This window comes from Eumetopias jubatus, unplaced genomic scaffold (genome assembly GCF_037043125.1).
Source record: "Eumetopias jubatus isolate StellerSeaLion01/CBP00866 unplaced genomic scaffold, mEumJub1_p1.0 scaffold_11, whole genome shotgun sequence".
Taxonomy (NCBI): domain Eukaryota; kingdom Metazoa; phylum Chordata; class Mammalia; order Carnivora; family Otariidae; genus Eumetopias; species Eumetopias jubatus.
The window spans coordinates 6,380,639-6,395,771 of record NW_028274817.1 but is presented as its reverse complement, the minus strand read 5'-3'; the positions used below and the strand labels follow the sequence as shown (position 1 = coordinate 6,395,771).

The 15,133-nt window shown below is 45.6% G+C and overlaps 1 pseudogene; it reads right to left on the bottom strand.

The window, feature by feature from the left end:
* Positions 1 to 617: 617 nt before the first annotated feature.
* LOC114199027 (glyceraldehyde-3-phosphate dehydrogenase-like) lies at positions 618 to 1,613 on the bottom strand (annotated as a pseudogene).
* Between the last annotated feature and the right edge of the window lie 13,520 nt (positions 1,614 to 15,133).

The window sequence follows — 15,133 nt, the reverse complement described above, 5'->3', positions numbered from 1 at the left end:
CATTTCTTTTTTTTCTTTTATGTGATTTTTATTTTATTTTATTTTATTATGTGATGTTAATCACCATACATTACATCATTAGTTTTTGATGCAGTGTTCCATGATTTATTGTTTGCGTATAACACCCAGTGCTCCATGCAGAACGTGCCCTCTTTAATACCCATCACCAGGTTAACCCATCCCCCACCCCCCTCCCCTCTAGAACCCTCAGTTTGTTTCTTGAAAAGACTATTTCCTTCCCCATAGGATGATCTTCTTGATTACTATAGTTTCGTGGCAAGTTTTGAAATTGGGAAGTTTGAGTCTTCCAACTTTGCTCTTTTTTGGTGACCCTGGGTCCTTTGCATTTCCATGTGAATTGTAGGATCAGCTTGCCTATACCTTCTCTCTCTCTCTCTCTTTTTTTGGCTGGGTACAGTATACTTTATTGGTGGTACATGACAAGGTAGGGCTCCCCAAGCCCCTCCCCTTCTTTAGGGGGTCTGGGATGGAAACTGTGTAGAGGTTGGGAGATTCTCAGTGAGTTGGGGGATGATCAGCTGGGGCAAGGACTCCCCAGCAGCTGAGGTCCTCTCTCTTCCTTTTGCTCTCACTGGGGCTAGGGCTCCAGGGGACTCTTATTCCTTGGAGGCCATGTGGACCACAAGGTCCACCACCTGGTTACTATAGCCAAATTCATTGTCATACCAGAAAATGAGCTTGACAAAGTGGTCATTGAGGGCAATGCCAGCCCCAGCACCGAAGGTGAGAGTGACTGTCACTTTTAAAGTCACGGGACACAACCTGTTCCTCAGTGTAGCCCAGGATGCACTTGAGGGGGGCCCTCTGATGCATGCCTCACCACCTTTTCGATATCATCGATATCATTGCATTTGGCAGGTTTCTCCCAGTGGCAGGTCAGATCCATGACTGACAAGTTGTGGGTAGGGAGAGAGAAGGCCATGCCAGTGAGCTTCCCTTCAGCTCAGGGATGACCTTGCTTATAATCTTGTCTCCGCCAGTAGGTCCCTGGATGATGTTCTGGGCAGCCCCTCAGCCATCATGCCACAGCTTCCCAGAAGGGCCATCCATGGTATTCTAGGTGGCAGTGATGTCATGGACTGTGGTCATGAGTCCCTCCATGATGCTGAAGTTGTCATGGATGACCTTGGAGAGCAGCCAAACAGTTGGTAGTGCAGGAGGCATTGCTGACAATCTCGAGGGAATTGGCATACTTCTCATGGTTCACACCCATCACAAACATGGGGGCATCAGCAGAAGGGGCAGAGATAACGACCCCCTTGACCCCACCCTTCAAGTGAGCCCCAGACTTCTCCATGGTGGTGAAGACCGTAGTGGACTCCAGAACATACTCAGCACCAGCCTCACCCCATTTGATGTTGGCAGGATCTCACTTCTGGAAGATGGAGATGGGCTTTCCATTTCCCGTTCTCAGCCTTGACTGTGCCATTGAATTTGCTAAGGGTGGAGTCATACTGGAACATGTAGACCATGTAGTTGAGGTCAATAAAGGGGTCACTGATGGCGACAATATCCACTTTGCCAGAGTTAAAAGCAGCCCTGGTGACCAGGTGCCCAGTACTGACAGATCCATGTACTCTGACCTTCACCATCCTGTCTCAGGGACGTGGCTGGGACTGCACCAGAGGATGTGGCTGTCTGTCAAACAGGGAGGAGCAGAGAGCCTTGCCTGCAGCTTCTTGAAGTAAACTGAACTTACAGCCACAACCCCCAGTTCCTTGTCAGCAGTGCTTTTCATTTTTGAGAAGGCAGAAGTGAGGGCTGGAGCAGACCACAGGGCTACTGGTTCCAGGCCCTCAGGACTTCAGTGGGTCTGGGCAGCAGAGTTCACAAACGGAGCTGCAAGGCTCTGATGTGGCACTTCTCAAGCTATCAGGACTCATGCAGTGATCTGGTTGCAAAGCAGGTTCTGATTTAGTAGTCTGGGGGCCTTAAACTTTATTTCTTTTTTTTTTAAGATTTTATTTATTTGAGAGAGAGAGAGAGAGAGGAAGAGAGAAGGGGGAGGAGCAGAGGGAGAGGGGGAGAGAGAGAATCTCCAGCAGCCTCCACACTGAGCACGAAGCCTGACATGGGTCCCCATCCTAGGACCCTGAGATCATGACCTGAGTGGAAACCAAGCATCAGACGCCCAACTGACTGAGCTGCCCGGGCGCCCCTGAAACTTTCTAAGCAGCTCCTAAGTGACACCAATGCTGCTGGTCCCTGAATCGCGCTTTGAAAAACAAGGCACAGTTGCCCTTAGCTTCTATCCAGTAGTCCAAAGTAGGAAGCTGAGACCTCACTTGGATCTATCATTCAGACTGTTCTTTATACAAAAAAAAAAAAAAAAAAAAACGGGGGGGGGAAGGAAGGACAAGAAAGCTAGGCCTCTTTGGGGGACGAAAGGGACTTAGCCGAGTCTACAGGACCAGGTAGAGGCAAACACTACAAATTCTGGTTTCAGACTCGATTAAGTTTTCATTTCCCCAACCTGTGGCTGCCTCCACTGTCAATCACCTTCCATTCTGCCCCAGAGCACCTGTCCTTCCCACCGTCTTGAGCCAATTTCTCCCTCTTTTGCAGCTTGCTTTTGGTGTATTTCCTTAAGATAAACATTAGAATTAAAAAGGAGCATTTGAATGTGTTGGGTGTTCACACAAGTTACTATCTGCATTTCCCTGCGACTATCTCTGGGCTCAGAAATGAGGGGAGAGACCATATGTATGTATGCAAAGTAGTTAAATTCCATCTTTTCCAAAACATACAAAATTATACATGCTATGTGAAGGCAGAACTCTAAATTTGTCCCCAAGATTCCCCACACCCTCGTGGTGTATTTACACTTCCGGCATAACCCAGAGATTGTGATGATAGATTTCCTTCCTGTGAGTTTTGTTCTATCAACAGCTGATTTTAACATGGGTAAAATCTCTGAGTGGTCCTGACCTAATCACAGGAGCCCTTTAAATCTAAAGTCAGAGACAGAGAAGTCAGAGATTTGAAAAAAGACAGATTTGATACACTATTGCTTGCTGGCTCATCGGGCTCTCTGCTCAGCGGGAGGCCTGCTTCTCCCTCTGACACTCCCCCTGCTTGTGTTCCCTCTCTCGCTGTGTGTCTCTCTGTCAAATAAATAAAATCTTAAAAAAAAAAAAAAAAGACGGAGGAGTCCACTTAGCAAGGAAAATGAGATCTTAGTCCAACAAGGACAAGGAATGAACTTCTGCCAGCAAGAACACAGCTGGACTTCTGACCTGCAGAACTGTGAGCTAATAAACAGATATTGTTTTAAGCCTCTGGGTTTGTGCTAATTTGATATATAGTGATAGAAATACTATGCTTTCTTGGTGACTGAACTGGGTTTCTATTTTGCCTTCACTGTCAGGAAACTCAGAGTCAAATTTGAGGCAGAAATGTTAAAAGTTTTAGTGGTCATTACAGTCTCTACATCTATTTCCAATGTTTTTCTCTGAGTCATGGCGTCCTGCATTTTTGTGTATTTTGCCTGATTTTCCTATTCTTGATTATGTTTAACATTCACTTTTATGTAATCTTTTTTTAGTCTCATTATAAAAGCAATATGTGCTCATTGTGGAAAATGTGGAAAATACAGTTAGGCCCAGGAAGAAAAAAAAATGAAGCATTAGCATTCTATCACTTCATCTGGAGAAAACAACTGTTAATGTTTTGATGTATTCTTTCCAGTCTTTTTCCCAATGCCCATATGTGTATTTTTACATAATGAGATCCTGCCGTATTATTGTTCATATTCTTATTGTAAGCTACCTCTAAACATCTGAGGAATAAACAAGATAGAAATTAACATGTATTCAGTGGTTTGAAGGTATTTTAAAAAATATTTTATTTTTAAGTAACGTCCACCCCCAACGTGGGACTCAAACTTACAACCCTGAGATCAAGAGTTACATACTCCACCACCTGAGCCAGCCAGGTGCCCCTGAAGGTCTTTTTTTTTTTTTTTTAACATTTGGTTGGTTAGGTAAGCAGATCTCACCTCTTTGTTTCTTTCTTTCTGTTCCTCCTGTGACGCTTGGTGTTCACCTATGTCGAGGGTCCCCAAGAGCACGCCCAAGTGCAATGATTTAGTAAGATGACTCACAGGACTCAGCATATATTCTTACTCACAGCTATGACTTACTACAGTGAAAAGATACCAAGCAAAGGGAAAAGTAGCACGGGTGCCAAGTCTGGAGGAAAGCTGGCACAGGTTGGCAAGGGTTCTCTCCCAGTGGAGTCACAGAGGATGCATGTAATTTCTCCAGCGTGAAATTGTGACAACACACAACATGTAAAGTACTGTCTACCAGGGAAGCTCATTAGAGACTCAGTATTCACAGTTTGTAACAGGCTAGTACTGTAGTCACCCTTTGCCTCGCATGTACAAGAATTCCAGACTCCCAGAAGGAAAGCAGATGTTCAGCCTCAACCATAGTGTTTATACAAACAGTTTAGGTCCAGCCAATGGCAGATGCTGCAAGCAGCCCAAAGAGAGCAGTTTCAAGCCTGCTATGTTAAACCTTTCTTGCCCATTGCCTAAGTACCACATTCCCAAAGTCCTACTGCAGTTAGGTGTAATATTCAACGTCCTGGTTACATGTTCTCTCTCACATAGAGTATATCAGAAGGTGGGTGTCTTAGTTCCAGCTGCTGTAACCCATTACAGCAGAGTGGGCAGTTTAAGCAACACATGATTTCTCATGTTTCTGGAGGCTAGGAAGTCCAAGATCAAGGTGATGGGAGACCCAGTGTCTTGTAAAGGCCTCCTTCTTGGTTTGCAGATGGCCATTTTCTTCTTGTATCCTCACGTGGCGGAGAACATAGAGGAAGCAAGCTCTTCTCATGAAGGCACTGGTCCTATCATGAAGGCTCTACACTCGTGAACTAATTACTTCCAGAAGGCCCCAGTTCCCGATATCAACACGTTGGAAGTTAGGAGTTAAACATATGAAATCTGGGGGGGGAGGGAGACAAATATGCAGTCCATAACAATGGATGAGAATCACCTCTAGGTATATATTTTTAAAGTCAATCCTGAGCAAATGTCTATGAAAGCCATTATTAGGGTGGAGAAGGGCTGATTATGAAAGACCAATACCATGCCAATAACTGATCCTTTGGTGTTCCTTCTAGAGAGTCTGGGTCTGGAGGGCTACCTCTATTTCCCCAAGGTTTCTTTTTGCCTTTCCCAGCCCCACCAGACCCAAAATTCCTTAGCAGAGGCCAGGCGCAGAGCTTATGATGTGCTAGGTGGGTAGGATCAAGAGCCGTCTCGCAGAGCCTTGCACAAAGAGGAGCAGGCCATCATCTCAGAGGCCCTGTCCCCTTTTACCCAGGCCCATGTTGGGTAGCTTTTTCTGAGGTGCCAGAAGCCAAGGACTGCCTTCGTCTCTGCAGTTAGGTTTCTGTGATTTTGGTGGCTCCAAAAAATCAGTCTCTTGTATTGAAAATCTTCTTTTGGGGAGAGCTGACAGGGACAGACTATACACAGGTGTTCTTATTTTTTTCCTGGCACAGGAGTCGCTTTTACTCTGGGATTAAGGTGTGCCTTTGGGGAAAAAAGATCAAAACACAAAACCAAAAAAGCATGTGCCTTTGAAAGGAGAGGGGAGCCCCTAGACGATAGGGTGCCTTTGCAAGGGTACCTTGAATCAGTAAAAAGCCACCCTTCCTGGGCTTAGCAGTGCTAGGGGCACAGAGCTTGGGCACTATACAGTGCCCTTGGGCGGATTGGCAGAAAAATGCTCCCAGAGTAGCTCCGTGTCATTGTGCCAGACCTGGTGAGCAGCACTGGGGATGGATTTCAATGGCCACTCATTTGCTCTGCTGGGCACCTTTTGTGCTAACACAGTTGAGAACAAATAGGTATGCTGGGAAGGTTGGCAGATGCAGGGCATTATCTTCCTTTATCCCCTTATTTCAGAGGAATCAAAAAGCCCTGTCCTATAACTTGTCCTCTGAATCAGTTGAACACAGCCTTTGCCTCCACATGGGGTGTCTGGAGTCCGTTCTCACGACTGGAATAACGCAGAAGGCATGCTCAGTGCAGGGGAACAGCATGGATCCTCATTAGTTGATTTCATCGTGGAATCTATATAACTCATTGTTGAATCATTGTGCTCAAGGGTTCTCATAGCTACCTTTGAAATATGATTAATTAGCTTGAATGTTGCGACATGGAAAATAACATTTTAGGCTGGAAAAGCTGTTTTATCTGTTACGATTATTGACATAATTTAAGAGGCTCCGTTTTGTCATCTATAAAAGGCAGGGTGAAAATACCTAGCTGCAGGTTTGTTCTGCAGGCCCAAGGAGAGGTCACGCAAGTCAACCAATGTCAGTGTCCCCTTCAACCCTCCCCCTTTTCTCCCCTACTTCCTCACGTTTACACAGATGATGAGATTACAAAGCACTTTCATTTCCAGGGCCTTGTCTGCTCCTCAACAGAATGAGGTTGAATAAAAAGCCTCAGCTTCCAGCAGGCCTGGATACACTTGCTCATACCTGAATATGGGTTTCAAACCCAATCTCAAAGATTCTTCTCTCTCCATTGTTCATATTGCAAATAGGACACAAGGAGGACCTTTTGGAAAAACCGAGCACATGCGAAAATCACATCGAGTGGCAACTGGGTCTGGTTTTTCTCTGGGTAAACAACATGGGACAAGGGAGCCTTTCACTGGATGAATCTAGCATGTTCTGTTGAGTTTCGTACACAAAGGAATCTGTACTATATGGCTTCTTACCTGCTGGCAGTCCTGCAACAGAGGGTCTAAAAATAGGGAACGTGGTGCAGAAAGAGAAATGTTAAATCATATTACCCAAAGCACTTAAGTTCTTATTCTTTAGCATTACAATCTTGTGAAAAAGATTCCTTGTGTGCCAAATTTTGCAAAGTCAGAATACACAGCTGGGAATGAAACAAAAGCTGGCATGCTGAAAAGTTCTCCTCCTGAAAAATAATTGCCCGATTCCCCTTTTATGTTTTAAGTAAGATTCTTTGGGTTGCAACTAACTGGAACTGCTCCTCTAAACTCCCACAAAAGAGAACCGGGAATGTGATTGGTAAGAGGCTGAGGCATCTCATGGAGTCTGAGGGCAGGGGGATGGCTGGGCATCACAAAGTGGGCACTGGAAAGCACGTGGGAGACCCAGGCTTCTATCTGCTACTGTTTGAATTCTGCTTCTCTCGAGTTCCACTCACTGCCTTGGCATCCACATGCTGGAAGTTGGGTTACATGGTCTGATAGGCTACGGCTATGGCTAGGAAGACTGGGGTTGGAAATACAACAAACTGTGCCAATAAGGGACACCTGGGTGGCTCAGTCAGTTAAGCGTCTGCCTTTGGCTCTGGTCATGATCTTGGGGTCCTGGAATTGAGCCCCACGTCGGGCTCCCCGCTTGTCAGGGAGTCTGCTTCTCCCTCTGCCCCTTCCCCCTACTCATGCACTCTCTCTACCCCCTCAAATAAATAAATAAAAAATCTTAAAAAAAAAAAGTTGTGCCAATAAGATTCTCTCGGAGACCTACTGAGTTGCCCCATGAGCTGTTTGAACTAAGACCACGTGACATTGAGGGAAAACTCGCCAGCCTGCCTCCTTTTCTCTCGCGTGCTCATGCCATCTGTTCGTCTTCGCTTCTGTTTGCACGTCCCTTCACGCATTCTCATTCTCCGTCTCTGCCATTCCCTACAGGACGGTTTGGAGGGCTTCAGTGTCTGCACAGCCTGACGTGGCCCATCCAGACCTCCCGCACGTGTGTGTCTCCAGTCCAGGCCACTGGCAGAGACTGGCCGGTGTCTCTCGATCCCCACTGCAACTTCTAGGGAAAGAGAGAGACCGGGTTGTTGTGAGGATCAAAAGAGTTAATGTAACCCACTGCCTGGCCCCAAAGAAGCACACTGTATGTATTAGCTATTCTTCAAAATCTTCCTGGGGGCTTCTCTGCCCAGTCTGTGTTCCATTAGCCTTGCTCCCTTGGCCCCAGCTAGAATAAATCACTTCTGCCCCACTCCTGCTGTTGAACCCCGCATGTATGTTTCTGTTTTGATTGTGGGTGTTCCGTATTATAGCACAGTTATTTATTGGCATGCCTGCCTCTCATTGTAGACTGTAAGCTCCTTGGGGACCTGAGCTATGCGCTTCTCCCTTTGAAGCCATTTATGGAGATGAGGTGTCGTGCTGTGCCTAAGTGCTCTGGAAATGCTTGCCGAACTGAAGGTGAGACCTGGCTACCATGCCTTGTTGACTTCCAACCAGCAAATTAGAAGGCAGACTTCCAAATTAGAGATTATCTCTGAGCAATTAATTAATGTGGGTCAGATGTGTCCCGGGTCATTTTTGTGGCTCACCATTAGAGGAGGATTTTATTCAAGATGGACTTCATAGGAAGAGTTACTCTGAGTCAAGCCTCTTCCGGCTCTGCAAGGGGACTTTGGAGTGGGAATGTTGGGGTCAAATGCCTTTGGTGTATACACCGTGTATATCTAGTGATACACACAGAAGCATCTCCACAGTGATCTGGGTCCCAGTGCTGGTGACACAGAGGTTGCTACGTCCTCAGCCTCCATCCTTGTTTCTGGTGTCTTTTCCTTGTACTCCCTATTCCCTTTGCCTACTTCTGCCCCCAGCCCTCATAATCCTTTGTCCTTCCCCCGCCACCCAGCCACCATTCCCCGGACCCTCTCACATGCCTCTTTGGCACTGGGGTCTGTTTATTGTAGGTGTATGGGTACCTATTTCCAGTGGTTCTGGTTTTATGATGTACAGGCCTTCAAAGCACACTGGCACCTTTTTCTAAGATTGATGTAGACACAAGTCCACATAAATTAATGTTCTCATCTCAACTCGTTTGCCTGGAGGGAGTAAATTCGTACGGAAAGCAGAACAAAGGAGGGGCTAGGAAGAACTGGCAGAAAGGGGAGTTAAGGAGTATCTTTTTCCGTTTTTAATTGCAGACAACCCAGGAAGATAAAGAAATTTATTTTTATCAATTCCAGTGAATATATGAAAAAAGGAGGCAGCGTAGAGAAGTCATTTGCTAATAAGGGACACGGGTAGGTTGTAAAACCTGGAGTTTCTCATCCCTACTCCACAATGTCTTTCAAATATGCTGCAGCCTCTTTAAAAATAAGATAACCTCCTCCACACCATGCCACCACTAGGTCTTAATAATTTAGAACAGGGGTCAGCAAACCATGGCCTGAATGCCAAATCCAGCAAGCCACCTCTTTTGGTATTGCCTATGAGCTAAGAATTTTTTTTTTTTTACATTTTTTAATGGTTAAACAATTGGAAGAATAATATTTCATGGCACAGGAAAATTATGACATTGAAATTTTTATGCTTATAAATAGTTTTAATGAGACACAGCTATGACTTTTTTTTTTTCTTTTTGACAGAGAGAGACACAGCGAGAGAGGGAACACAAGCAGGGGGAGTGGGAGAGGGAGAAGCAGGCTTCCCGCCGAGCAGGGAGCCCGATGCGGGGTTTCGATCCCAGGACCCTGGGACCATGACCTGAGCCCAGAGCAATCGCTCAATGCCTGAGCCACCCAGGCCCCCCTGTGCCCACTCGTTTGCGTGTTGTTTGTGCTTTGATGCTACAATGGCACGGTTACAGGGCTGGGACAGAGACAGTATGGCCCCGCAAAGGCTGAGAATACAGAAGCCTCCCTTATCCGAGATTTTGCTTTGGGACCTTTCAGTTTCTCAGTCAACCGTGGTCCGATGCCAGGTGATCCTTCTGCAGCGTCAGAAGGTCGACAGTAGCCTGACGCTGCGTCACGACGCCTACGTCATTCACCTCTCTGCGTCTCCTCCCGTGGGCATTTTGTCATCTCGCATCATCACAAGAAGGGTGAGTACAGTAACATATTTTGAGAGAGACCACATTCACATAGCTTTTATTACAATATAATTGTTCTATTTTATTATTATTGTTGTTAATCTCTTATTGTGCTTAATTTATAAACTTACCACAGGTCTGTATATATAGGAAAAAACAGTCTATATAGGGCTTAGTACTATCCGTGGTTTCAGGCATCCACTAGGGGGTCTACTGCAAGGGATCCCGCGCGGATGGTGGTGGAGGCGGGACTGGTGTATTTACAATCTGACTCCTCGCAGAAATACTTTTCTGACCGTTGATTTAGGTCCCAAAGTATTACCTAAGTGCTGACCTATGCACCATGTTGGAAATGTAGAATATTAGGCACCTTCCAGACCTATGGACTCAGCAGCTGCGTTTTAATAAAGCACCCCCCCCCCCCGGGCCCCCATGATTCATAGGCATATTAAAGCTTCAGAGGCTCAGGCTTGGAAGGCAATTGATGAAGGCTTTTCCTTATTCCACAAGCAGTGTCTGTTACTGAAAAGGGAAGGAGCCTTAATGCCAGACAGGTATGAATTTTAAATTGTTTTCCACTGCTGCGTGGCTTCAGCTTCCTCACCTGTAAAGTGAGGATCAGCATGTGTTTCTCATAAATTTGTTTTGGATTGGATGGTGTATTCGTCTCCTAGGGCCACCCGAACGAATTACCACAAGCTAGATGGCCGAAAACACCAGGAATTTCTTTTTTCACAGACCTAGAGGCCAGAAGTCCGAAATCATGGTGTTGGCAGGACCCTGCTCCCTCTGCAGGCTCGAGTGGGAAGACTTCCTTCTGCCTTCCCGCTTCCGGTGGTCCCAAATGTTCCTTGGCTTTGGCCGCATGACTTCAATTCCTGCCTCTGTCCGCCTTCCCACGGCTTTCCTCTCCTCTCCTTTCAGGGCTTACAGTCACTGAATCAGGAGATCACCCTAATTCCAGTTTCATATCATCTTGAGATCCTTAATCAATTACATCTGCAAAGACCTTATTTTAAAATCAGGTCCCATTCTGACGTTCTGGATGGGTAGTGAATTTGGGAGGGGGTGGCTACTAGTCAACCCACCACAGATGACATCAATATATGTCAAATGTCTGGTGCGTTGTGAGCCCTTAGCATATGTATCCTCTACCTTCTTTCCCCTTTTATTCAAATGACTCAAGGGCTCAGAATTGAGTGGGGGAGTTGTTATAGGAATCTCAAGCTAGATCTTCCCCATTTTGACAGAGGGGCGTCTCCTCGATTGGACACACAGAAGATGCTTTCATGACCTGTGTCCTGGAGCCAAACTGGTTGTTTTTTCCTCTCTACACTTGGAAGCAAAAATTCTTTCAAGCGAAGGAACTCATGCAAGAAGCCACAGGCGAGAAGAGCCTCCCCGCGCAGCTGTGGTAGGTACTCGAAGGTCTCATTGTCTCCTCTCTCTGCGGCTGCTCTGCCTGCCTCGAGAAGGGATTCATATTCTCAGTGAGATTCCTGTAGGCCATGGCTTTCTGGTGCACCCCTGAAGGAGAGCTTTTCCTTTACCCCAAAACCCATGTATATCTCAAGAGAAGGCAAGACAAATACTACAGTTCAACTTTCTCATGAGCAAACCTTGACAGGTGTTAGTTTGGGGGTGAATCAAATTTGGGCTCTCCTAGCTAATGCCGTCCTTGGCAATTTTCAGATCGGCCAGGTAGTGGGACCAGCTATTCAGCCAATTCTACCACCCCATTTCTTATTGCTTTTCTATGGATATCAGCAACATCTCCTTTCTGAAGTTCTGGATTACACTGAACTCTTGTATTGCACCATCATAGAGATCTGGTCTCTTCCGTATTAATGATGCAGTTAGCCACCGGTAGTGTGCATTACGGCTTTGTGAATTTCCTGTAAACAGTCTCCCTCAGAGAAGATATGTGGAAATCCCCTTGGTACCCAGCAACCAAGCGCTGTAATTCTCAAGGCAGTACTTGTCTTGGAGCTGAAACAAATCAATAGCTAAATGTGACTGCAGCTAGATTACTAACTCAAACTTCTGGTCTCCAAGGGAGAAGGAGGCGCAACCTTTAATACCGAGGAGCCTGCTGAACCAAGAGTGGGAGCTGTATTATTGGTAAGAAGAAATCTGCTAGGAAGGAGATCCTAGTTTTGGAGAACGTTTTTGTATTTTTCAAATTTATCTTTTTTTAAAAAGCATTGTTTGGCACTTATTTTCTGATGCTGTTTTAGAAATTGGTAAAGGGTATTGAATCATAGCCATCAAAACTCTTTGTTCCGCATGTAGCCGTTTAAAGAGAATATACTTTATTTTCCTGCTGCAGAATTTGGAGGAGCGAGGTATGTTGCTCCCAAAATAGGAAGATTACCTTTAAAGAATTAAACTTTAAGCTCCACATACACTGTATTAAAGCAAAGTCACCTTAAAGCGAAGATTCTCAGCTTTGGCTGCATATTAGAATCACCTGGGGAGCTCTTAAAAAAATACTGATGCCCCAGGCTGGCTACCAGACATTCTTATTTAATTGGGCCAGGGTGGGGCCCAGGTGTTTTATTAAGAGCTCCCCAAAGGATTCTACAGCGCCGGTCGAGATTGCAAATTGCCTTAAAGAGACACAATAGATTTTTTTTTTTTTTTAAGATTTTATTTATTTATTTGACAGAGAGAGACACAGCGAAAGAGGGAACACAAGCAGGGGGAGTGGGAGAGGGAGAAGCAGGCTTCCTGCCGCGCAGGGAGCCCAATGTGGGGCTCGATCCCAGGACCCTGGGATCATGACCTGAGCGGAAGGCAGACGCTTAACGACTGAGCCACCCAGGCGCCCCGAGACCATAGATTTTAAGGTTTCAGGATTTCGCTCACACTGAATGCTGCTAAAGTAAGAATGTGTCATGCATAAGATGGGGGAAGGGTAGGGTTAGCTAAGGAAACTGGAGAAAACTTGTGGTTGAGCCCTTCTCTGATCACTGGTTTAAAATCCACCCCCCCCCCCCCACCAAATCTCTATCTCCCTTCCCTGCTTTGTCTCCCTTTATGTGATTGTCCATCTGAAATATAAGCTCCATGAGAATAGTTTGGTTTGGGACCTGTTTTGTTCACACTAGTATGCCTAATGCCTATTAGGGAGAGCCTAGTACAAGGTGGACACTTAAATATGTTGAATGAATGGGCAAATGCATAAATAAATGAAAGCAATGTCAGAAGCAAGTTTTCCTCTTTCTTTAGCAAGCAGTTCCTACCGTGAAAGCCATACGAAAGGTTATCTTTAGCTGACTCCATAAAACATCACAAAGTACTCATTTGATTAAGGCTTGGATTCAAATATATGTTTGCCAAAGGAGAGAAAGAATATGCTGTCCTTAAAATGATCTAGGTCCTGTGACAGTAGTAAGTCTCCCTGTATATTAAATTAACATTCAGATTATACTTTGAATTATAGGTATATATACCTATAGGGAGAAAAGGAGGGAAAGGAAGTAGTGCCCACTATTTGATTCCTGTGACATGTTTTTCATTGTACATTAATAAATTAGCATTTGGGTTTTATACATTATTCTCGTGAGCTTGATTAACACGAGTGCAACTCTTGAGCCGTGGGCAGATTCACCTCTGCCCTCCCCATGTGACTCGTTCAGGTTTCTGAGTCTTCAGTGCCAAGTGTTAGACCTTGGACCAGAGCAAATCCACCAAGGTTGTGAGCATAACCCTGTGAAGCCATTTCCACCTCCACTTAGAAGACACTTAACATTTCAAAATTCATACCACGTTTTAATAAACACAAAAATCAATGTCCTTGATTGCGACTTCACATTTCTAAATACCTGGGTGAAGATCACTTCATAATGTGCTTTCTCAGACGACACAAACTGGCCCCTTTCCCACCCTCATGCCCACCCCCAGTGATGCGGGTTTGTCCACTTGGGTGAAAATCACGGCTGTGATAGAGAGCCTTCCTCCAGCACCCTGGCAGGGTTGACGAGTCCTCTGGCCTTTGGCTGTGACAGGCAGGTCCTCGGGATAGTGGGCCAACATCTGCACCTTCAGTACCAGTAGTTCTGTGCATCACTGTAAGCTGCTGGAACCGGGGATCCTTTTCAGAATAGACTGATTTGAAGGCTGCTCTCATTCCTCCTTAGTCTTCAGAGTTCTGAACCCAGAATAAACAAAACAAAACAAAAGCCAGAAGGCATTTCCGCTAGTTTGGTCTACAGATGAATTGCTCTCCCTGCGGCTGGGGGAAGGGAAGGAAACTTGAGCCCTAGGTTGAAGACACTCGGACACCAGGAAACATCTGCCTGGTCTGCCCTCAGCCACACACATGCACACGGTTCCTCAGTACAGGGACGCCTAGAGTGCCTTCTCTTTCAGAGTCTTAGGGCTTTCTAAGCTTTCATTTTGCGTAGCTGTCCTCAGATCATGACGCCATCGGGAGCCTTAATATTAATGGCAGTAATAACAGCAACAACAACACAAAAGTCCTTTCTGGACATCACTGGCTCCGCACAGGTACGGTGCTCGGTTTCTGGTGGCTGCACGCAGTGGGTGCTCAGGGAAGGACAGTTTGTCAGCTAGCAGAGTCTCCGTCGTGGGGGACCTTGCTGGGTTTTGTTCCTCCGCGGTGATGGCACTTTCCTCTCTTACGAAGTCCTTGGCTCCCCTTCTATTTACCCTCTTCACTCCCCCAGAACTCCTGCTCCATCACTAATGTGCATAGGAATCACCTGGGGATCTTGTTAAACTGGAGATTCTGATGTAGTAGGGCCCCGAATCCTGCATTCCTAACAGACTCTCATTAATGACAATGGTGAAGGTACATACTGCATGTGAAATGTGGCTAGGGTAACTGAGGAACTGAATTTTAAATTTTATTTAATTTTAATTAATTTAAATGTAAATAGTCACTTGTGGCTGGTGGCTACCGTATTAGACACTGCCGCTCTAGAGGAGGGACCAACCAGCAAACTTTTTCTGGGAAGGGCCAAATAGTAAAGGCCTTAGACTTTGTGGGTCATATGCACTCTGTTAAAAGTATTCAACTCTGCCACTGTGATGTGTAAAAAAAAGAAAAAGAAATACATAGTACATATATATAAGCCAATGGGCACAGCTGTATTGTACTAAAACTTTATTGATCGAAGCCAGTGGTAGGCTGGATTTGGCCTGTAGGCCGTGGTTTGCAGACCTCTGCCTTAGAGTATAATTTGGTGATGTTAAAAGAAAGATTTAAAAAATAACCTGAAGCATATTCCTGAGAGTGAAA